Raw genomic sequence first — 24,789 nt, 5'->3', positions numbered from 1 at the left:
ATGACCTCGACTGTACGCTGATTGCTGAATGCTTCCTTAGAGCTGATTCTGCAGACTTCAGGCTTTTGCTTAGGTATGGGGGATGATGTCTTCCCAGGGGAACCTGAAAGGCAGAACTAGAGCTTAACATGCTGTGCTCTAATATAGCCCAGGTAGGAATTAGTCTATTGACTCTAGTGAAAATATGGTAGCGTTATTTCTATGCTTCATTCTCCTGTCACAATTTTAATTCTGCCATGCTTTATCATCCTGGTTATTGCAGTACATGCTTTATTATTTAAGATGCAGTTGCTTCATTAAAACTTTATTGAAACATATACTGCCTCTGCGTGTCCTTGTATATGTGAGACTAATGTAACTGAGAGAAACAGATGAGATCAGAGTGACCATGTTTCCCTGAGGAATCAATTGTGTCATGCGCTCGGCTGCCCAATCATCCCTGCTCTTGCGTAGAGATGAGGCACTGCTACTTAGCCGGAGCAAAACCCCGATTAGGCGGACCGGTGTCCGCTGTAGTGGGTTAGACTCAGTCTCTCACACCGCAGGCGATTCTGCCACTCAAATCTCATAGTCTCATTAGAATAATGAGAGCCTACGCGACACCTCAATGTCTTTATTAAACCAAATTGAGGATTGTACGAAATGTCTTTATTGTTGAAAAGTGATGGTCAAGTAGTAGTAGGCTATGTCTAGTGTAATTTAGGATTAGGTTATTCAAGGTAGGGTGATTTTTATAGACAGTCAGTAGGCTCATCAGAGGAAGGCCATCTGTTGGCGTTTCAGAGTGAGACATGGTGGTGCTGCTAGGTTCACCCTGCCTAGGTGTTTGAGCAGGTATAGTTTCTTTGAAGAGATATGAGTTCTCTTTGTGTTCCATAGGAACTTATTTATGATGTGATCTAGATTTTGAAAAGATTTGCCTGAGCATAGGATGGGGGACATGTTGAATGGGTAGTTAACTATCTGTGATGACCATTTTGATGGATTTGAGCTTGCCTCACCAAGTCAGGAACTTTGGAAGTCATCTCTCTAGACAGCTCAGTACGTTTTGGAGAACTAAACATTTGTTGTGGCAAGTAGATTCAGAGAGGCTGTCATTAAACTCAAGGCCTAGGTATTTAAGGTATTTAGGTTGCCAGGTGAGGCTGGATGTACCCAATACTTCTTTGATACATAGGATGTTTAGTGGGCAAACCTCTGACTTTATTGAGTGTGTATCCAGACGCAGCCACATAGTCAGCAATTTTGGTCATCATTTGAGTAATGGCAGTGTCTCCATTTTCAGTAATTATTAGAATGTTGTCAGTGGACACTGCTGTCTTGAAGGATACTTTCCCAACATTTATGTTGTTGAGTAAATATAGGAGTGTTTCAATGTCTAACAAGAAGAGGGCTGAGAGAGTGTGCAGCCTTGTCTCGTACCTTGCCTAAGTAGGAATCGCTCTGACAATACTCCATCAGACCTTTTTCTGCTGCTGGAATTAGAATAAAGGGCCATTACCATTTTTATGAATTGCTCACCTAGGTTGAAGCAGGTTAGGGTGGCTCTCAGTAAAGGCCAAGCAACCTTATTGAATGCTTATCCAGCATCTAGTGCTGTAGTGGCTGTAGGGGAATTTTTGGATTTAGCTATTTGCTGGAAATGCCCAAAGAGTCTAATGTCATAGAATCTGCCTTTGAGGAAGCCAGTTGGTATGGTCCGATTAGCACTGAGAGTATTACTTCAATACGTTTAGTGGGAATCCTAGAGTATAGTTTGTAGTCCAAATTAATAAGTGAGATTGGTCTATAATTTCTGGGGTGGGCATGGTCTTTCCCCTCTTTAGGGATTAATGTTATAATGGCCTCGGCTGTGGTGCCTCCTATGTGTCCTGTCTCTGTGAATTTGTGGAAGAGGTGTTTAGTTCCTCAGTAAAAGTTTCGTAAAATTGTGTGGTCAGGCCGTCCTGGCCAGGAGCCTTCCCTACTCTGAGGGATTTGATTACTGTGAGTACTTCAGAGTCGGTAATGGGTTGGGTCAGTGTGGCGTAATATGAGCTGTCTAATTTGGGTACGTTCAATTTGTTGAGATAGGTCAGTCTGTCTTCTTGGTTTATATCGGGAGTTTTGTCATATACAAAACTGTAGACATCTAAGAATACATTAGAGAATTTATGGGGGTCTAGTTGGAGTTGTCCCTATTAATCTTTGACTGGGGATAGTTGTTTATTCTTTAGATATCAAGCCAGGTTTTTGCCACCAGAGTTGCCTGCAAACAATTTTATTGATTTAATTTTAGAGGCCAATTGGCCTGCTCTTGTTCTTAGGAGTTTATTGTAGTCATATATTTTCTGGTTTAAGGCGTCTAGGCAGAAGGTACCTCTTTCTGAGTGAAGCTTAGTCTCCAGTCATTTGACCTCTGTTCCTAGATTTTCTAGTTGGGCATTTGTAGTTTTGTTTGTGTGCACTAATTCCTATTATTAGTCCTCTTATAGAATCCTTGAAGGAATCTCATCGTATTTGAGGAGAGGTAACATCAGGGGGATTTCTTGGAAAAAGTTTGAGATACCAGTACAGGTCATGTCGGTGTTGATTTTGTCTTGTAAAATATCTGGGTTGAGTCTCCAGGATTTATCTGCAGGTGTGGTTGTGCTCTAGTCAAGGAATGCTAGAATGGCGAAATGGTCAGAGATTAGTCTGGGTTCTATAGATGTGTCGAATATCTTTCTTACCAAATTGTTGGATACTAGAATATGGTCAATTCTCAAAAAAGCTTGGTAGGGATAGAATAAAGGGTATAATCCTTTGTATCAGCATTTTGTATTCCTCATGTAACTACTAGAGTGAATTTGGATCAGATTTTGTGTAAGGATTTGTGGGATGGTGAAAGTTTAAGTTTGGCTCTAGTGCTACAATCAATCGTGGTATCAAAAGATAAGTTAAAGTTGCCTCCTATGATCAGTCGTGAATCCATTGGGAGGTTGAAATCAGTTTCTCAATGTTTTCCCAAAAGTTAATGTTGGTAGTGTTTGGTGCATAGATGTTTAGTAAATAGAATTCTCTACCCAATTTGGATCATTTATTTTGAGCTCACCTCCAATTCTGATTCACTCGTATGTCTAGCACCATCATTTTTGCTTGCTTAGTGATAATTGTGATAACAGTGTTTTTCTTTGTATGGGCTGGTGATCCAATGACCTCAAAAAACCAAGATGCTTTAAGTGAGGAAATATCTGAGGAGGCAAGCTTGGTTTAATAAATAAGTATTACGTTGCATTTTAATTTGTATGTGTATTTGATGATTTTCCTTCGTTTAACAGGATGGTTCAACCCTTTAGTATTGAGGGGAAGGATATGCATGTTATCATTCTTCACCATACAAGGTGGAAAGAAAGGCCTGAGACTCATTAGTAAGGGGGGAGAGCCCAACGTGTGTTTGTTTGAGAGGAAGGGTTACTGTCAGCATGTATCAGTGTTGTTCGCTCCTGTTGTAATTTGGGTACAAGTTTAGAATAACTCTGGTGTAAGAGTAGTCACCAGTGAGCTGGGGGGGAGAGAGAAAAAGGACATAGGGGAAAGGGAGAAAACTAACAGTGAACACAAAGCACAAAATAAACCACTGATGGGAGCCCACCTCCTCCCCAAACCCACCCCACCCTCTCCCATCCCACCCTCTCCAACCCTCACACCCTCCCCTACCTGTATTGGAAGGTACATGGGGTCAAGAGAGAGAGACTGCTTGTCCCCATTCACCAAAATAGAAGGTTGTCAGTGACAATCAAACAAACATATTTTTGGTGTGTATCTTGAAAGGGGTAAAGTTGTACAATAATAGAGGTTAGATGGGCTCCCTCGAGGAATCAGGCAGAATCGTCAATGCCATGACAGTTCGATAATTATTTGACGGCATTGTATATCCTCATATAACTATAGTAAACTATATTGATTCCAGGTTATAAATGAAAGAGCGACTCACCTTCTCTTCTACCACAAATAGTTTCATGCCACCTCACAAGTTATTCTGATACTAACAGGAGTGATAATCAACAGTTATTTGTTTGAAAATTAGAATAATCTGAACCTCAGGGAATGTCACATATGGGTCCAAGGTTCTAAGCTTGTCAACCTGGGTCTGCGAGGTGGACTGTAGGAAAGTACCATCTTGCCTGGCATGTTACCCCCATTTTCACTGTATGTATGTATGTTTTAGCCCCTGTGTCACTGGGATCCTGCCAGGCAGGACCCCAGTGCTCATAGTATTTGCCCTGTATGTGTTCCCTGTGTGGTGCCTAACTGTATCACTGAGGCTCTGCTAACCAGAACCTCAGTGTTTATGCTCTCTCTGCTTTCTAAATTTGTCACTGCAGGTTAATGACTAAATTTACCAATTCTAATTGGCACACTGGTACACCCATATAATTCCTTTGTATATGGTACTTAGGTACCCACGGTATTGGGGTTCCAGGAGATCCCTATAGGCTGCAGCATTTCTTTTGCCACCCATAGGGAGCTCAGACAATTCTTACACAGGCCTGCCACTGCAGCCTGAGTGAAATAACGTCCACATTATTTCACCGCCATTTTTCACTGCACATAAGTAACTTATAAGTTACCTATATGTCTAACCTTCACTTAGTGAAGGTTGGGTGCCAAGTTACTTAGTGTGTGGGCACCCTGGCACTAGCCAAGGTGCCCCCACATCGTTCAGGGCAAATTCCCTGAACTTTGTGAGTGCGGGGAGACCATTACACGCGTGCACTAAACATAGGTCACTGCCTATGTATAGCGTCACAATGGTAACTCCAAACATGGCCATGTAACATGTCTAAGATCATGGAATTGTCACCCCAATGCCATTCTGGTATTGGGGGGACAATTCCATGATCCCCCGGGTCTCTAGCACGGAACCCGGGTACTGCCAAACTGCGTTTCCGGGGTTTCCACTGCAGCTGCTGCTGCTGCCAACTCCTCAGACAGGATTCTGCCCTCCTGGGGTCCAGGCAGCCCTGGCCCAGGAAGGCAGAACAAAGGATTTCCTCTGAGAGAGGGTGTTACACCCTTTCCCTTTGGAAATAGGTGTGAAGGGCTGGGGAGGAGTTCCAGAGCTCCTCCAGTGTGTCCCAGACCTCTGCCATCTTGGAAACAGAGGTGTTGGGGCATACTGGACTGCTCTGAGTGGCCAGTGCCAGCAGGTGACGTCAGAGACCCCCTCTGATAGGCTCTTACCTTTCTTGGTAGCCAATCCTCCTTTCTTGGTAGCCAAACCTCCTTTTCTGGCTATTTAGGGTCTCTCCTCTGGGGAATTCTACAGATAACGAATGTAAGAGCTCACCAGAGTTCCTCTGCATCTCCCTCTTTGACTTCTGCCAAGGATCAACCGCTGACTGCTCCAGGACGCCTGCAAGACCGCAAAAAAGTAGCAAGACAACTACCAGCAACATTGTAGCGCCTCATCCTGCCAACTTTCTTGACTGTTTCCTGGTGGTGCATGCTCTGGGGGTCATCTGCCTTCACCCTGCAGTGGAAGCCAAGAAGAAATCTCCCGTTGGTCGACAGAATCTTCCCCCTGATAACGCAGGCACCAAAAAACTACATCACCAGTCCTCTGGGTCCCCTCTCATCCTGACGAGCGTGGTCCCTGGAACACAGGAACTCTATCCAAGTGAGTCCCACCGTCCAGTGATCCTTCAGTCCACGTTTGGTGGAGGTAAGTCCTTGCCTCCCCATGCTAGACTGCAAACCTGTGTACTGCGTGAATTGCAGCTGCTCCGGCTCCTGTGCACTCTTCCAGGATTTCCTTTGTGCACAGCCTAGCCTGGGTCCCCAGCACTCCGTCCTACAGTGCTCAACCCGCTGAGTTGGCCTCCGAAGTCGTGGGACCCTCCTTTGTGACTCTGAGCCAGCTCAGTTCACAAATCTTCTAAGTGCCTGCTCCGGTACTTCTGCAGATGCTGCCTGCTTCTGTCGGAGCTCTCTGAGTTGCTGAGCGCCCCCTCTGTCTCCTCCTCCAAAGGGCGACATCCTGGACTTTCCTGGACCCCAGCAGCACCCAAAAACCTCTACCGTGACCCTTGAAGCTAGCAAGGCTTGTTGGTGGTATTTCTGTGTGGGAACACTTCTGCAACTGTCAGCACAACGTGGGACATCTTCCATCCAAAGGAGAAGCTCCTAGTCCTCTTCGTTGTTGCAGAATCCTAAGCTTCTTCCACCCGGAGGCAGATTCCTTGCACCTTCATCCGGGGTTTCCTGGCCTCCTACCCTCCCTTGGACACTATCGCGACTCTTGGACTTGGTCCCCTTGCCTTGCAGGTCCTCAGGTCCAGGAATCCATCTTCAGTGCCTTGCTGGTGTTTGTTGTTCTTGCAGAATCCCCCTATCACGACTATTGTGTCCTTTTGGGGTAGTAGGTGTACTTTACTCTTACTTTTCAGGGACTTGGGGTGGTGTATCTTGGACACCCTGACTGTTTTCTTACAGTCGCAGTGACCCTCTACAAGATCCCATAGGTCTGGGGTCCATTCGTGATTCGCATTCCACTTTTGGAGTATATGGTTTGTGTTGCCCCTAGACCTATGTTCACCTATTGCATACTATTGTAATTCTACACTGTTTGCATTACTTTTCTTACTCTTACTTACCTGTTTATGTTTGTGTACATATAACTTGTGTATATTACTTACCTTCTTACTGAGGGTACTCACTGGGATACTATTGGCATATTGTCATAAAAATAAAGTACCTTTATTTTTAGTAACTCTGAGTATTGTGTTTTCTTATGATATTGTGCTGTATGATATAAGTGGTATGGTAGGAGCTTTGCATGTCTCCTAGTTCAGAATAAGCTTCTTTGCCATAGCTACCTTCTATCAGCCTAAGCTGCTAGAAACACCTCTATTCTACTAATAAGGGATAATTGGACCTGGCAAATGGTGTAAGTACCATAAGGTACCCACTATAAACCAGGCCAGCCTCCTACATTGGTGGTGCAGCGGTGGGATAAGTACTTGCAACTGCTTTACCACTTTGTCATTTGGTACTTTTCAGAAGAGAATCTTATACCAAATAGTTCAGTGTATGCACACTTAACAAAAAAAAAAGTTTACTTTTCTAACCTAAAACTTTTAACAAAGTTCTGAAAAGTTTCTTAAAACCTCTAAAAGGTTTTCCAAAGTTTGGAAACGTGTTTCTCTGTGATTTCTAAGTTCTAACACTTTTTCTTTCTCACTATCCTTAAACCTATACTATCATGTCTGTTGTAGAGTCCACTCAGAAAACTGTTAATGCAACATTTATGAGTCTAAACTATAAGAGTTTGAGGGGTCTCTGCCTGGATAGAGGTTTGAGTATAGGAAAGAACCCTACAAAAGAGTTTCTCTTTAACATGCTTGTTGTAGATGTCCAGAACCAGTCTGGACCATCACATGAGAGGTTAGAAAAGGGAGAGGCTTCCCAGTCTGATTCAGAGGAGACCCCTGGAGAAGCTGGGGAGGGTTCTGACAAGGGCCTGCCCCCTAGCAGGGCACCTAATGATGCTGGTAGTGATAGAGGTTCCCATAACAGTAGGTCATCCTTTATCCCTAGAGGCCAGATTACCAGGGTCCAGACAGTTAGGGACAGGTCCCCTTATGAAACTTCCCATATTTCATCTGTGTCAAAGCATTCCCAACCCACCCACCCTGAGGATAACTTGTTAGAAAGGGAACTCAAAAAGTTGAGGGTTGAAGAGACCAGACTGAAGCTTAAACAGCAACAGCTGGCCTTAGATAGGGAATCCCTAGACATTGAGAGGGAAAGACAGAGGTTGGGGTTAGTTCCCAATGGTGGCAACAGCAGTATTCCTGATAGCAATCCTGTTAGAGAGCAAGATTCCATAAATCTGCACAAGATAGTCCCCCCTTACACGGAGGGGGATGACATTAATAAGTGGTTTGCTGCACTTGAGAGGGCCTGTATGGTACAGTTGGTCCCTCAAAGGCAGTGGGCTGCTATTTTGTGGCTATCTTTCACTGGAAAGGCTAGGGATAGGCTCCTTACTGTTAGAGAAAGTGAAGCCAATAACTACATAGTTTTGAAAGATGCACTCTTGGATGGATTTGGCTTAACCACTGAACAATACAGGATTAAGTTCAGAGACACCAGAAAAGAGTCTTATCAAGACTGGACAGATTTTGTGGACTGTTCAGTGAAGGCCTTGGAAGGGTGGTTGCATGGCTGTAAGGTATCTGACTATGAAAGCCTGTACAATCTTATTCTGAGAGAGCATCTTCTTAACAATTTTGTGTCTGACTTGTTGCACCAATACCTAGTGGACTCTGATCTGACCTCTCCCCAAGAATTGGGAAAGAAGGCAGACAAATGGGTCAGAAAAAGGGTGAACAGAAAAGTTCATACAGGGGGTGACAAGGATGGCAAGAAGAAGGATGGTAAGTCTTCTGAGAAGGGTGGGGACAAAAGTAAGCATTCGGAGTCTTCATCAGGCCCACAAAAATCCTCTGAGGGTGGTGGGTCCAAATCCTCTTCTAATAATCAACCTAAAAAGCCTTGGTGTTATTTGTGTTATGTCAAAGGCCATTGGGCAACTGATTCCAGCTGCCCAAAGAAAAACACCAAACCTCCCACCACCACAACCCATGCTGCAAATTTGAGTGCCCCTAGTAATAGCAGTGATGGTGGGAAATCTACTACTAATAGCCAATCCAAGTGTGTAGCTGGGCTCACTATTGACAATGTAGTTGGGGTTGGTCTTGTTAGGGAGACCACAGAGGCTGTTTTAGTCTCTGATGGTGGCATTGATTTTGCCACCTTGGTTGCTTGTCCCCTTAATATGGATAAGTACAAGCTACTTCGCCTAATTAATGGTGTTGAGGTTCAGGCCTACAGGGACACAGGAGGAGCCAGTGTAACTATGGTGATAGAAAAACTGGTCCACCCTGAACAACACCTACTTGGTCAGCAGTACCAAGTGACAGACGCTCATAACAACACTCTTAGCCACCCCATGGCTGTTGTGAATCTCAACTGGGGGGGTTACTGGTCCAAAGAAAGTTGTGGTAGCCACAGATTTACCTGTAGACTGTCTACCAGGGAATGATTTGGAGACATCAGCTTGGGCAGAAGTAGAGTTGGAGGCCCATGCAGCAATGCTGAGCATTCCTGTGCATATTGTTGCTTTAACCAGGGCTCAGGCCAAAAAGCAAAAAGGATAGGGTAACTTGGATCCTGGAACAATGGACCAAGTGCTCCCTAAAGCTAGGGGTAGCAAGGGTAAATCCCTACCCACTATCCCTCCCTCTACAGATGATTCCCCTTCTGAGGAAGAGGAATTTCCTCCTTGTGCAGAACCTACACCAGAGGAGCTGGCAGCAGACACAGCTGAGCTTTTGGGTGGAGGGGAGCCTGCCAGGGAAGAGTTGAGTGTGGCACAGCAAACCTGTCCCACATTAGAGGGTCTCAGACAGCAAGCTGTCAAGCAGCAAAATGGGGATGTCAGTGACAGTCATAGAGTATACTGGGAAGACAACCTCTTGTACACAGAGTCAAGGGACCCAAAACCTGGAGCAGCCAGCCAGGAGATTGGTCATTCCCCTGCAGTGCAGACAGTTTCTTCTTACTCTAGCACATGACATTCCTTTGGCTGGGCATTTGGGCCAGACGAAAACTTGGGAAAGACTTGTCCCTTGTTTCACTAACCTCATATGTCGGAGGACACCAAAGATTTTTGCAAGTCTTGTGTGACCTGCCAAGCCAGTGGCAAGACTGGTGACACTCCAAAGGCCCCTCTAATTCCACTTACTGTGGTTGGGGTGCCCTTTGAAAGGGTAGGGGTTGACATAGTTGGCCCCGTGACCCTCCTACTGCTTCAGGCAATAGATTTATCTTGGTGGTAGTAGACCATGCCACAAGATATCCTGAAGCCATACCTTTAAGGACCACTACAGCTCCTGCAGTGGCAAAGGCCCTCCTGGGAATCTTTTCCAGGGTGGGCTTTCCTAAAGAGGTGGTGTCAGACAGAGGTAGCAACTTCATGTCTGCATACCTAAAAGCAATATGGAAGGAGTGTGGTGTTACCTACAAGTTCACCACCCCCTGGGGGCGTGGCCAAGGACCCGGAGATGGCGCACGCCTGAACTCTTAGCTCCGGAGGGGCCGGCGAATAGAAAGTCAAAATCGTGCCTTCCCCGGGCCGAGTGAGGTCCAGGCTGCGGGGCGAGACCAGAGGAGGGGGCCGAGCGTGTGTGGGCCCCTGCGGTGAGCCCGGGGGTGCCGAATCTGCCTGTCGGGGACTTCGGAGTCTGCGGGTCTGAGCACGTGGCAGAGGCCGCGGCCTTGCGTGGTGCCGAGAGCCGAAGTGGTGAGTGCACGGACGGCACAGAACAGCGGGAAGCGCCGAGCAGGCTCTCCGGCAGCGGCGGAGGTGCTGGCGGGGGCCAGGGGGCCCAGGTGAGATCGCGCACAGCTGAAGCGCACGGAGACTGTGCCACTGGAAGCGGGCGGCCCCGGAATAACACAGGGGGCAGGAACGGGATCGAGGTCGCAGCCTTGGGCGGGGCCGTAGGTTGAGGCGGCCCGGAGGCCTTGCGTGGACCAGAGAAGAGGGCCGAGCGTGTGTGGGCCCCTGCGGCGACCCTGGGGGTGCCGAATCTGCCCATCGGGGACTTCGGAGTCCGTGGGTCTGGGCACGCGGCAGAGGCCGCGGCCTTGCGTGGTGCCGCGAATCGAGGTGGTGAGTGCGCGGACGGCACAGAACAGCGGGAGGCACCAAGCGGGCTCTACGGCGGCGGCGGAGGTGCTGGCGGGGACCTGGGGGGGCCCAGGTGAGATCGCGCACTGTGGAGGCGCACGGAGACTGAGACACTGGATACGGGCGACCCCAGAAGAACACAGGGGGCAGGCCCGAGATCGGGGCCGCGGCCACGGGCAGGGCTGCAGGTTGAGGCGACCCGGAGGCTGAAGAAAGCGGAGGTTGCCGGCGGAGACTACGAGCTGGGGTGGAGATGCCGTTTGGGTTCTGGTGGCCCAGCGGAAGACGCACTCTGACGGGTGGTGAAGTGGTGCTACTCTGGGCCACGGACGAGGCCCCTAGGAACGAAGCGAGGCCAAGAGCGAGAGAGAGGCAGTGTGGAACGATCTTGAGGTAGCGACGTGACCCGGGGTCAAACTGCAGGGCCGCTTGACTTGAGGTGGGCCTTTGGGCCCTGGTACACACCGAAGAAGCGGAGAGAACGAGGGATAACGGGACCTGGTGGACCCCTGCAGACACCGGTGAGCTAGATGCAGGGTGGCTGGTTTGACCGAGCCGGGGGCCGGATCGGGGTGGCCCCGGACGGAGGTGGCCCGTGACCCATGGGGGTTGAATGAGTACCCGGGGCTGAGGAACCCAGAAGATAGGATCAAGCAAGCATGGAAAAAGGGCCGACTGATGAAGATGGCGGATCGCGCCCCCGGGGGCGAGCGAGGGGTGGATTGCCTAAAAGGTAGAACCGTGGACTCCCCCGGGCGCATTGGAGTACTGGAGATCCATAAAGGAGTAGGACTGAGCACAGAAGTGTCCCTGGTGCAACAAGGGAGACAAGCGGGAGGAAATTTAGTGCCACGATGAAGAGTGACAGTTGAGAGTCCATGACGGGCTAAAGGCCCCGGAGCTGAAATGGATAGCGCTTAAACGTAGAGCGCCTGGGGAGAGGCATTCCGAAGCGGAACAACTGAAACAGCTGGGGCAGCTGTCGGGGGCCCGGGGCGAGGTCCGCTGTTGATCAGATGCCGCCCAGGAGCCGCCACAAGAACAGAACCATGGCCGCTGCAGCTCAGTCCGGGAGCGATGACTCGGACCCACAGGGCCACATGCAGATCAAAGTCCAGGATACTTTAGATAAAATACTCGGGGCGATCAAAGACACCAAAACAACGTTGCAACGGGAGATCAGTCAAGTAGCTGTGGAGGTGAGCCTACTGAGAGCGGACCACCATAAACTGGCAGACAGAGTCAAAGAGACAGAAACTGTACTGGCCGAGATAGCACCAAAGCAGAAAGACCTGAGGGCTGAAGTGACCTCCCTGGCCGACAGAGTGGCGCGACTCGAAAAAAGAGCTGAAGATGCGGAGGGGAGGAACAGAAGGAACAATGTGCGCGTGGTGGGCCTCCCAGAGGGGGCTGAGGGGGAGAACATTGTTGAATTTCTGGAGAAATGGTTCAGTACGGCAGTGGCGCCGGGGCGCTTGACCCCATTCTACACGCTGGAACAAGCACATCGGGTGCCGGCGAGGCCCCTTGCCCCGGGGAGACCCCCCCGGGCCGTGATAGCTAAACTCTTACACTACAGAGACAGGGACTCCCTCCTGCCAAGGGCCAGGGATACGGGCCCATTTAAAGTCGCAAATGGGGAGGTGACACTGTTCCCGGACTTTACCCTGGAGGTGCAAAACAAGCGGTCTTCGTTTCTGGCAGTTAAGAGAGCCCTAAGAGAGGAGGGAATCCAGTATTCGCTACTCTACCCAGCCAGATTGAGAGTGATGCTGGAAGGGAAGACAACATTCCTCCAATCCCCTGACGAGGCATGGGAATGGCTTGAGTCACGTGGCCCTCAGGCGGGGGGTCCCGTGGGAGAGGGCCCGACCGGTGGCAATGCTCGCCGAGCCCTGAAGGGAAGGAAGACCAGAGACCGCAGACGACTGGCGCCCACACAAACACAGAAAGAGAAAGGCAGGAAGGAAGCACTGGAAGCGGCAGCACGCATGGGTGGGGAGGCATCCCCTCAGGAAGGTTCTGGGAATGAAACGGACGACACGTTGGTGTCCTCTGCGGAAGACCTGGAGCATTCGGCCCGAGCCCCGAAGGTGACCCCACAAACAGCTGACGAACTTGGCTAGCCAGGGCCTGCGGAAGGCGCCGGGGACTGGGCATGTCAAGCGTAATGGCGGCCCCTCCGGACTTGGCCACCCCCCGGAACAGAACCTCGCCCATTCAAAATGGCAAGTACTGCTGATCAAAAGTTGAACAAGTTGCACGGTTGCATAGTTTACTGGGCAGCCTACAGGTTAGGAGGTGCCCTGGGGATGGGGAGTTGGGATACACAGTTACAAGTTAATATGGCAATGTGGGTGGCGGAATTTGACTGCGGCAAAGACATGATGATGTGGGAAAATATCCTCGCGACTGGGGAGAAGCGGGGATATTGTCACCAGAATGAAATCATGAAATGGCGGACTATAATTTATTGACCTGGAACGTTAGGGGGATGGGCACTCCAGCTAAAAGGCACAAAATACTCTCTTACTTAAAGAGAAGGGGGGTACAGTTGGCATTACTACAGGAAACACACCTGGCATCTGGAGAGGGAGAGAAGCTAAGGCGCAGGTGGAGGGGGCAGGTGTTTGCAACAGAATACTCAGCTTATGCAAGGGGCGCTTTAGTATGGATCAGAGCGGGGGTCCCCTTCATATTGACCTCTTCCAATATAGACCGGGAGGGAAGATTCGTGATATTGGAAGGGAAGCTACAAGGTATCCCGATAGTCTTAAGCTGCATATACGCCCCCAACCAAGACCAGGTCCCCTTTATGACGAGCCTATCGAGACACCTCACACGCCAAAGCGCTGGGGAGCTATTAGTAGGGGGGGACTTCAATGCAGTACTAGACACAAATCTGGACAGGTCCACCCCGCCTCTGCATGGGGCAGCGACAATCAAAACAGCCAGAAGGCTGAGTGAGTGGCTGGACACGTGGGGGTTGTCGGACGTCTGGCGAATGCACCACCCAACGTCTAGTGAATATTCATACTACTCGGGTCTCCACCGAGTGCATACCAGAATTGACAGAGTAGTCTGCACAGCAGGCCTGATAAGTAATATGACACGCTCAGAATACTTAGCCCGCACTTTGTCTGATCATAATCCCTTGTTAATAACGATGAGGATGTCGGAGGATAGACCCCTTATACCATCATGGAGGCTTTCTCCCTCGGCACTTGAGGACCAGGCGTACAGAGAGGCCCTACGCGGCCACTTGGCAGAATATATTGAGACGAATAAGGGGTCTACTCCCTCTAGGGCCTTAGAATGGGAGCCGCTTATGGTAGTGACAAGGGGCTTCTGCCTGGGGCAGTCGGTGGGGGTGAGGCGTACACTTGAAAAAGAATTGAATGACCTGGAGAAGGATATGCACGAGAGGGAGTTGGGACAAGGGAAGACAGCGCAGGAGAATGAAGAATATAACCGAGCTTGTAGGGAACACTCCCGCATTGAAGAGCAACTCCGGTGCCACGACAGGCAAAAATATCTAGCATCCCTACATGCGGAAGAGGGTAGATCGGGGAGACTACTGGCGTGGCTGGTCCGCCCGGGAGAGCAGGGTGAGCCCATCACATGTGTAATAGACGGGGAGGGGTCTCGCAGACTCAGGCCGGGCCCCATAAACGATGCGTTCAGAGAGTATTACTCGCAGTTGTACGGGAAACCCAGCGAATTGCAGATGGAATCTTTCAATAGATACCTACAGCAAATCCCACTACCAACACTGAGCGCAGATGAGAGAGACAGCCTGTGGGGACCAGTAACGATAGAGGAAGTAAATGAAGCTATAGAACAGTTAGCACCCGGAAAGACCCCAGGGACAGACGGTCTCCCCATGGATTTCTATAAAAAATACAAATTGCTGCTGGCCCCCCAATTGACAGGGTTGTACGCGGAGGCGCTGCAATATGGAGAACTACCACACACAATGCGGGAGGCTTTAGTGGTACCGCTCCCCAAGACAAAAGACAGGGAAGCTCCGGTGACGGACTTTAGGCCTTTATCTATGTTAAACAGCGACTTCAAAATACTTAGTAAGATAATGGCTGCCCGGTTGCTCCCTCTCATGACAAAGTTAGTGCACGCTGACCAGAATGGTTTTGTCCCTGGCCGTAGTACCTCCCTGAACCTGAGAAGGGTGTTTACGATCTTGCACATGCCCAGGGATCAGAGACCGCCAGAGGGAGCCTTACTCGCGGTGGATTTCGAGAAGGCCTTCGATTCCATCAGATGGGACTATTTAAGGACTGTGATGCTTAAAATGGGGCTGGGGGAGAACTGGGTAAAATGGGTGGACTTGCTGTACTCATCCCCGTTAGCAAGAGTTAAAACCGGAAGGATGATCTCCAGTGCATACCCAGTATACAGGGGAACTAGGCAGGGCTGCCCCTTGTCCCCGCTACTGTTTGCCCTGGCAATCGAACCCCTGGCATCGCAGCTGCGATGTGAAGGCGTGGGCAAGGGAATTATTTGGGGTCCGTCCGAACATATAGTCTCCCTGTATGCAGATGATATACTTATTTACATGAGGGACGCGTCAAGAGGACTCACGTGGGCATTGGGAATACTGGAAGACTTCGGGGGCCTATCGGGACTCCGACTTAATCGGAGGAAAACATATGTATTCCCCGTGATGTCAGACAGTGCACGCCCAGATGCGTGCCCAGCTGACGTAAATTGGGCCCCGCGGACATTTAAATACTTGGGCATACAGATATTTCACGAATTAAACGATCTTAGGGACGGTAAGCTCGGCAGGACGCTTAGATCATTGCGCTCCTCGGTGGGGTTTTGGAGATCATTAAAACTAACAATCATGGCCAGAGTGGCGCTCTCAAAAATGGTCATGCTACCACGCCTCCTCTACTATTTTGCTAACTTACCACTACAGATCCCCGCGGCATGGTTCCGAGAGTTGAACGCCTTGCTCAGAGAACTAATATGGGATGAGGGCCGCAGAAGAACTGCGCTCTCGACCATCTGTAGGCCGACGCGGTTTGGAGGCCTGGGCGCCCCAGATTTCGTAGGCTATTACCTGGCATCTCGGTTACAATGGGTGGCCGGCTGGCTAGCGGGTAGGGGGCGGCTGGACCTGGCCACCGCAAACGGTGAAATTGACATAGCTCAGATTGCAGCAAATATGGCGGGCAGGAAGATGGCCCCCATTAGAGGCAACATAATGTACAATGTGGCGATGAGATGCTGGAAACAATGTGAGAGGAGGACTGGAGTGGGGCCACCATACTCTCCCGCTCTGCCGCTGGCGGCCGTCGCTCTGGACGTGAGGGCGGAGGGGCCAGGGGGACTGGGTTTGGGGCCTTGGACGAGAGCAGGGATAGAGACCGTGGGGGAGCTATTCAGGGAGGGGGTGCTGAGGAGCTTTGCTGATGTAGTAGAGGGGGGGGGTCCCAATAGGACAGTTTTTACTCTTTGGAAGGCTGGTGCATACTCTGAAGGAGCATTGGACCACGGTCAATGCAGAACCCGCTCCCCACGGGGTGTTGCACCTCCTGCTGACAGAGGGAGAGGAAACTCACCTAATAGCAAAAATATACAGGGCCCAGATAGAGGTAGCAGTGGATCCCCTGCGATCCCTAAGAGAAAAATGGGTGAAGACAATTGGGCGGGACCTGACCGAGTCAGAGTGGACTAGAGCACTTGCTTACCCTGGGGTGATCTCACGCAACACTAGGCTGAGATACATACAATACAACTATCTACACAGAACATACCTTACTCCTCAACGGCTGCACCGCATATACGGGGGGGGAGCCCAGGACTTGCCCCAGATGTGGAGATGGGGAACCCGACTTTGATCATATGATGTGGGGATGCACGATGCTCCAGAGGGGATGGACGGCGATGACGACTAATCTCCTGGAGCTGTTCGGTACGGAACTCCGGCCAACCCCCGACATTTTTCTATTGGGCCTCAGAGCTAGTGACAAATGGAGCAGGGTAGAGAGTCGTTTCCTTGACCTGTCCCTGGCCCTTTACAAAAGGCTGATTACGAAGGGTTGGAAATCGAATGCACCCCCTTCATTGACAGAATGGAGAGGCGATGTCACAAGATGGTCCAGAGCTGAACTGCAGGTCCTTAAGGCCGAGGAGGCCAGGGGAGTCCGCCAGACACCCATCGCCCCGGAGTGGGAAAACCTAGTGATAAGGTGGGACGGCCTAACGAAGGGACCAATGGTACCTGAGGGGATGGGAGAAACCACTTGAGAGGGTCACCTGATGTGCTTGTAAGCGAAAGTTCCAGAAAACAGGATGGGAGGAACATCAGGAGCCCCGCTGGCCCGGGCGCAGAGGGAGCGAGTACAGAGGACAGGACGCAATAACTAAAAGAACGAAGGAGGGAGGGGAATAGTAGATAGACCGCTCCTACATAGTATGAAACTCTATGTCAACCCCCCCCTCTTTGAAGTTAAGCAGCCACACCCACATGAGCCATTAAGCCTATATACAGTTTGAAGTGGAGTTAAGTCTGTTATCAGGTCACCAATATTAAAAGTAACGAGGGGCACTGTAAGTACTGTCTCCATAAAGTCGGATTGATTAAGTGATGGGAGCAATATTACACAAGTATTATTAAACTACTGAATTGAGCAAGTAATTGTGAAACACAATGCAAACAAAGCAAAACAGTGGTGCGGACAACTTAAGAGATGTGTATAATAATGACAAAACGTTACTGTAAAATGACCTACAAATGTAAAACAGCAAACAGTTAAATAAAAATATATTTGAAAAAAAAAAAATAAGTTCACCACCCCTTACCATCCACAAATAAATGGCCTAGTTGAGAGGTTTAATAAAACTCTCAAAGGTGTGATAATGGGACTCCCTGAAAAACTCAGTAGGAGACGGGTTGTCCTGTTACCTTGCCTCCTTTGTGCTTACAAGGAGGTACCCAAGAAAGAAGTGGGCTTCAGCCCCTTTGAACTCCTCTTTGGGCACCCTGTAAGAGGTCCACTTACTCTTGTAAAGGAGGTTTGGGAACAACCTTTAAAAGCTCCTAAACAGGACATAGTAGACTATGTACTTGGCCTAAGATCCAGAATGGCTGAGTACATGAAAAAGGCCAGTAAAAACCTTCAGGCCAGCCAGGAGCTGCAAAAGCAAAGGCATGACCAGAAGGCTGTTCTGATCCAGTACCAACCAGGACAGAAGGTGTGGCACTACCAATTCACAGTAATGCCCTTTGGTTTGAAAAATGCACCTGCCACTTTTCAGAGGTTGGTGAACACAGTCCTGGAAGGGTTGGAGGCTTTCAGTGCAGCATATCTAGATGATATTGGTGTCTTTAGCTCAACCTGGGATGATCACCTGGTCCACCTTTGGAAGGTTTTGGAGGCCCTGCAAAAGGCAGGCCTCACTATCAAGGCCTCAAAGTGCCAGAAGGGCAGGGGAAAGTGGTTTATCTGGGCCACCTGGTTGGCGGAGAACAGATTGCACCACTACAGGGGAAAATCCAGACTATCATGGATTGGGTTCCCCCTACAACTCAGACCCAGGTGAGAGCCTTTTTAGGAATCACAGGGTACTACAGGAGATTCATTAAGAATTATGTCTCCATAGCAGCCCCTCTTAGTGATCTCACAAGCAAGAAAATGCCTAAGAAGGTGTTATGGACAGCTAGGAGCTCAAACAGACCATGTGTTCTGCACCTGTCCTAAAAAGCCCCTGTTACTCCAAGAAATGTATTGTTGAAACTGATGCATCTGAATTAGGGGTAGGGGCAGTCTTATCACAACTGAATTTTGAAGGCCAGGATCAACCAGTTGCTTTTATCAGCAGAAGGTTGACCCCTAGAGAAAAGCGTTGGTCTGGCATAGAGAGGGAGGCCTTTGCTGTGGTGTGGGCACTGATGGATGATATAAAGTAAGGGGACAAATGCTTAGTGCTAAACAGATTGTGACAATAACAGGATAGTTATCTAACAAATGTGGAAGTGATAGTCAACCAGAGAAACCGGATGGGTTGGGTCAATAGGAAAATCATCTCATTATATAATCCTTTAACCCAGGAAGTATTAAACATAGATTCATAACATTTTAAGGCATAATGCCTTAGAACTATTATAGCCTACTGATGGTGGAGTGTTTTGTAGTGACCTCCACATTGAGGTAACTCAAGATATATTTTAGTTTACACTGCTTAATCTTATCGAATTTCAGTTGTGCTGTTAGGTTTACCCAGTGAGCTTCAAGGATTGACTAATTAAAGCCTAAAGTGAGGAGGAACATAGATGTAAGATCAATAAGCATTCAGTATTTCAATTTAAGATAATGAGACGGGTGATGAGAGGAATGGTAATACTTTATGATCATCCGGTATTAGAAGGAGAGGCAGTTTCCATTTCGGCTTCTTGGATGTTGTTCAGGAATGAGGTCAAATCATCGTGGTCATGAAATAGGTGGGTTGATCCTTTGTAGACGATCTGAAATATGGCAGGACCTGAGAGCGAAAAGGGAATATTCATGTTCTGTAGTCTGGTTCTGAGGGAAAGGAAGCCTTTCGTAGCTTGTTCTGTTGATTTGGAGTAGTCTTATGATATGGTGATTTGGTTGCCCTCCCAGGAGATTTGTTTATGTTTGCAGATTAAATCTAGAATCAGCTCAACGTGTTGGTATCTGAGGGGTTTCCAGGCTATTGGTCTCGGTGGACCGAATGGATTTGTATGGTCAGCATGACGGGTTGGGATGCAATGCGTTCTTTCAAGTTCAAATCTTTTATCAAAACTACTATTGGTGTTTTGAGGGATCCAATCTTCCAGGAAAGAGATCAAGGAACCATGATGTTTTTCGTAGTTCTCGGGAAACACAAAGAGTTTTATATTGCCCCTCCTTTTTCTGTCTTCTAGTTTTGCAATGGAGCATTGCATTGAGGTTTTGTGAAGGGATCTGATGTCCTTTTTTGTGGAGAGTGATTTGACTTCTGAGTCGCTGATGAGCTGTTCAGCTGTAGAAAGTTGCTCTGTAATATGTCTGATGTCAGATCTCATGCTGGCCACATCTTGTTGCATGATGTCCATGCTCACATTTGTTGTTTGAGCAAGCTGGAGAACATTGGAGAGCTATTTAAAGGATGGTTTCCTTGAGCTCAGCTTTACCTTTGACATGAGAATCTGGCGCTGGTTTTGCAAGTTTAGTCCTTTTCGTTGCAGATTTGGAGTCTTTTTCAGCCACCTTGACAGACCGTTGGAGCTTGCTTCATATAAGCGTAGCAGGTGTGTGGAGCTGAACTCAGGCCTGAGCATGTTTGAAAAACCAGATGGCAGAGAGTGGTGTTGTCAGTATTGTAGCAATGCCAGTTGTATGTAATCTGTATTATGTAATTTCAATTGTGTTATAGGTTGTAGTTGTCCATATGGGCTTGTAGGAGGCTACTACCTGGGCCTTTCCTTATCTGTAGGAGAGTATCATGTAAAACATTGATCTCTGTTTAAGCCCCTTTGTGATTATCAGAGTTGCATGTGTACTTTCCCGAGAAATTAGCGTAACCCTTCAGTCTCTTAAATTTATTTGGTGTTGCTGAAGAGTTTGTTGTAGCTAGTTGTGAAGCCGAAAGGTGTGTTGGTCTCCCTGCTTATGGAAATGCACAATGTGCAAGTTTGTCAGGGATTGATAATTGGTACTTCCCTGGTCAATTAGTTTGTGATAGTTATCTAAGATGGTTTTTAGTGCTGGTGTAGTACTGGTTAATGGCTACAAAACTGTTTTTCTCAATGCTGGTATTCTCAGTACTGGTTTCTCCGTGCTCAACGCTTCCTCAGTTTTCTTAGGGTTGTTATCTGAGTTTTCTCAGTGCTGGTACAGTGTTGGTTGCATGCTATTATGTTTAGTTTCTCTTTATCAGGTGAGCACTGTAGTGATGGTCAGGAGCTCAGTTTTCTCAGTGTTTGCTCAGTTTTCTCATTCTTTTCAGTGTTGTTATCTCAGTTTTCTCAGTATTGGCACAATGTGGATTGTTGGGTATTGTGTTTGGTTTCTCTTTATCAGCCAAGTGCTTTGATGGTGGCCGGGAGTACAGAGTGGCCCGGCTGGAGCTGCTAGTACATTGTAGTCCAACCGGAGTGCTAACCACAACAGATATTCTCTTTTTCCCCCCTTTATTCAGTGCTGTTTTTCCCCTTTTTCAGCCGAGCACTTCTACAGCAGTCGGGTGCTCAAAGGAGTTTAACTGGAGCAGTAGGTGATCGCCACCATTATAAGGCTGTGCTGCCGAAGGGCATGCCATGCGTTAGGCAGACTACAACGGCGGATGTTGGTGAAGGCAGCCGCGGGAGCGCATGCTGGAGTGGGTATGGTTGAACAGTCAGGGTTTGGCAATTTGGGTCTTGCCGTTAAGGTGAAGCTAGGTTAGGCTGCATTATGGCTGATTTGCAATGCAGAGACGGGCTACTGGCGGTTGGTTTATTTAATGGGGGCTAATTGTATAGCGGGGGACTCACTTATAATAAATGTAGTAGGAAGGTGTTGGCTCTTGTCTGTTATTGAGCTTGAAAATTGCTGTGGATCTTGAAGTTCAGACCTGGTCTCGTTGTGTGATGGGCGCGGCCATGATGGTGGCTGGCAACCATTGAGTTTGATCACAGAGTGGAGGTTTTGTAGGGCTCGAAGGAGCTCCATAGGGTCCCACTTTCACTCCCCACATGGTCAGGGACCCATCTTCATGTTTTGGGAGTCGGTGAAACTCTCAGATCTCTGTTATTAGGAGATTTGTGGCATCTGGGAGACGGAACGCTAGGCTTAAGCAGCCATCTTCTCTTGCATCATGCCACCCCCCTCATGTCAGGCCACTCACCCCCCCCCCCCAAGTTGATGCCATATTAACCACAAATTATACACTAGCATTGTATGCCTGTTTTTTGAGCTGTTGTTTTGGACAAGATGTTGTTCTTGTTTACTGGAGATGCTGGTACTTTCCAGAAGCTTTCTGTTATTGGAAAGGCAAAATGTAGACAAAGTATCTTTTCAAGGACCTATGTCTGTGGCCCATTGTGAAGAAGTGAGAACTGAGGGAGCTGCCCAAGATCCTGGATAGTGGAAAATAAAAAGTTGTGGTGTTATTTGTCTGCTAAGGTTTTGTGGTGAGGGTTCATGAGCTACCATTGACCACACAATTGAGATAGGGACTGTAACAATTTGTTGTGATTGTACTAATATTGGTTGGTGTTAGTGGAAACTATATCAGTCAGGGTGATTTTCTGCTGGTCGAGATTTTATCTATGAGTGCATGGGTGAGAAAGTGGGCAAGTGTTAAGGTATTATTTTTGATTGTTTCTTGTGTGAATTAACTACTTTGAATTCTTTAGCAGAGTATACAAGAGTTATTGGTTTGTTGTGCTTGTTTAAAGTTGTGCAATTTCGTGTACAAGAAGATCCCCCACGCTCACAAAACACTGCACAACACCGGACCAGAATACCTCAACAGATGACTCTCCTTCTACACCCCGACGCGGCATCTTCGCTCTGCTGACATCACCCTCCCAACCGTATCATCCGACTGCAGAACTACAACCGGCGGTAGATCATTCTTGCACCTCGCCGCCAAAACGTGGAACACTGTTCCCACCCACCTGCGCCAGACCAAAGACCTCCTTACCTTCAGGAAACTTATCAAGACCTGGCTTTTTGAGCAGTAGCAGCACACCCCCTCTGTTTCTCCTCCCCTCCTCAGCACCTTGAGACCCTCACAGGTGAGTAGTACGCTTTACAAATTCCTGATTGATTGAGGGTGAACTGCTGCAAGGAATGAGAACTACATCAGAGTGTGCTGTGCTGGGGTAGATCATTTGGTGTGAAGTGCTACGGTGGGATTGGCTGGTGAATCATCAGGTGTTATACTGTGGTAGGCTTATTGAAGAAGGATTGTTTTGATTGAAAGTGAATATCGATGTGTACGGAACTGTAATTTGAACAAAGATGTTGACATTTTTTAATTGATCATTGCTTATTTATTGTACAATGTTTGCAGTCATTAAATGTTTTAAAGCGTTTAGGGATTTCATGAGTGATGAAGTGCGAGTTCCAGTTCAGGAGGGTTTAGAGGCTCAACCAGAAGGTATGCCAGGTCATTATATGGCAACAAACATAGGGTTTCATACATGTTTGTTACTTTGTCAATGGCACATGATCACTGAAAATGAAGGAGTGTCCACAATATGTTACTTTTGATTTAAAGATTATTGAACTTTTAAGGGAAAAGTTATATGAAATGAAGCCATCTCCTAGGCCCACACAGAATGAAGCAATAAATATTTGGGAGCGAGAAGCTCATGCCAAAGAGAAAGAAATGTATCATAATAGAGTAAAGGGAGCAGCATGAAATACCCATGTGCTCAGTGGGATAAAGGACAACAGAGGCAGAGGAAATATGTAGTTAAGAGAGCTCAGATGTACCCAGCACTAACAACAGAAAAGCCTAAAAGAATCATAAACAAGGAGTCCACAAGAGAAACTGACAATGATAATTTGGGATGACATTTTAGATGCTTTGTTTTCCTTACATCCACCATTGTATGTGGCTCCAACATCAGGTAAGGAAGCTGTCACAACCACTAGTTGCATTGCAGCTACAGTTCCTGTTGACCTGAATACAATTCAGATTGAAAGACCACTTCTAGCACTTTCGATTGCAACTACCCCTATTGAAGCAGCCTGTACTTTAATTGCTCCAGGTGTTATTACTTCTGTTGTGACTGTTACTGTTCCAGTGTCCCAAGCTGGGTCAGGCATTAGGAATTCTTGTAGCAACTGCACCAATAAATATTGTACAAAATCCTGTTGTTTCAGGTGCTGTAAGATGGTGGCTACGACAGGGTTTAACCTGATGTCGCAAAACTCTCAAATTGATGCCTGGACCCAGACTGCAAAATGTTCAATCATTAGGAGAAGGGAGAAGAATTGTTTTACAATACCAACAGCACAAGGAGAGACAGGACTATTTGATTATGGGCTTTTCCCTCCATGGTTTGAGGAACTCCTGAAAATAAAGGAACAGGAGAGACAGGGAGAACAAACATTTTAATCAATATCAGGAAAATTAACTTATGTGCCTAAGTGAAGTAATCACACAACGTGCAGCTGCCACACGTGATAAATTGAATGAGAAGTATGAAGTTGATCTCTCTGTGAGTGCTACTTTACAGAGAAGCTGTAGTGTGCTATTAGATGATGAAGCTATTGCGATTATGTGGTCCTCAGGAAGCAGATTGGATAGTGCTGAACTGGTGAAGTGTAGTAGAAAAGTGAGTGATTTTGACAGGTTAAAGAGCAAGTGGGTGTGAGAAAACAGGGCTGATTGCAGGGACCTTATAAAAATAGTTTTATAGGCCCTGGTGAGGTAAAACAGCCAAATTCGTTTTTTCCTCATTGTAGTGAATGGCCTTCATAGGCTAGAATGGGGAGACTTTATTTTAATTGCAAAAGTCCCCTTAAGTAACAGATACTAGAAGTTTGATATCAAATTAATTGTTATAATAAATCCCACAACTTCCAGTTGTTGGATTTAATATAACTTGTTCAGGTAAAAAGTTTTAAACTTTACCTGAAAAGTTGCCAACTTCAGCCCTGCATTGTTTTTGATGCTGTGCTGTGATTGGCCAGCCTCTGGCAGCCTGGCCAGGCTGCCTTGATGAGGTGTGACGTGTCCTGGCTTCACACAAAGAGATGTGCCTGTGGGAGGAGATCTCCCCTCCACAGATGGTGAGGCAAGAAGGGGGAGGGCTGCCAAACTGGTCTTCAAAGGCAGAGAAGGACATTTGGAGCAACCCAGCAACACCCCCACATCCTGCAAACCCAGACAGTTAGGTGCCCCCTTGATTAGATTAGGAGAGGGCAGGAGAGGGGTTTGTTTAGGATTTTTAGCCACATCAGTGGGTGGACTCAGCCAGATGTAACCTCCAAAAATCAGTTTCAGCCATGATGGATTTTTGAGGAATGTTGCTCCCTGGGATTGATTTTTTGCCACACTTCCCAGGAAGTGGTCATCACAGGGGGAAGGGCCCTGCCCCT

The sequence above is a fragment of the Pleurodeles waltl genome, chromosome 3_1 (genome assembly GCF_031143425.1).
Source record: "Pleurodeles waltl isolate 20211129_DDA chromosome 3_1, aPleWal1.hap1.20221129, whole genome shotgun sequence".
NCBI classification, from domain to species: domain Eukaryota; kingdom Metazoa; phylum Chordata; class Amphibia; order Caudata; family Salamandridae; genus Pleurodeles; species Pleurodeles waltl.
This window is presented reverse-complemented; position numbering follows the sequence as displayed.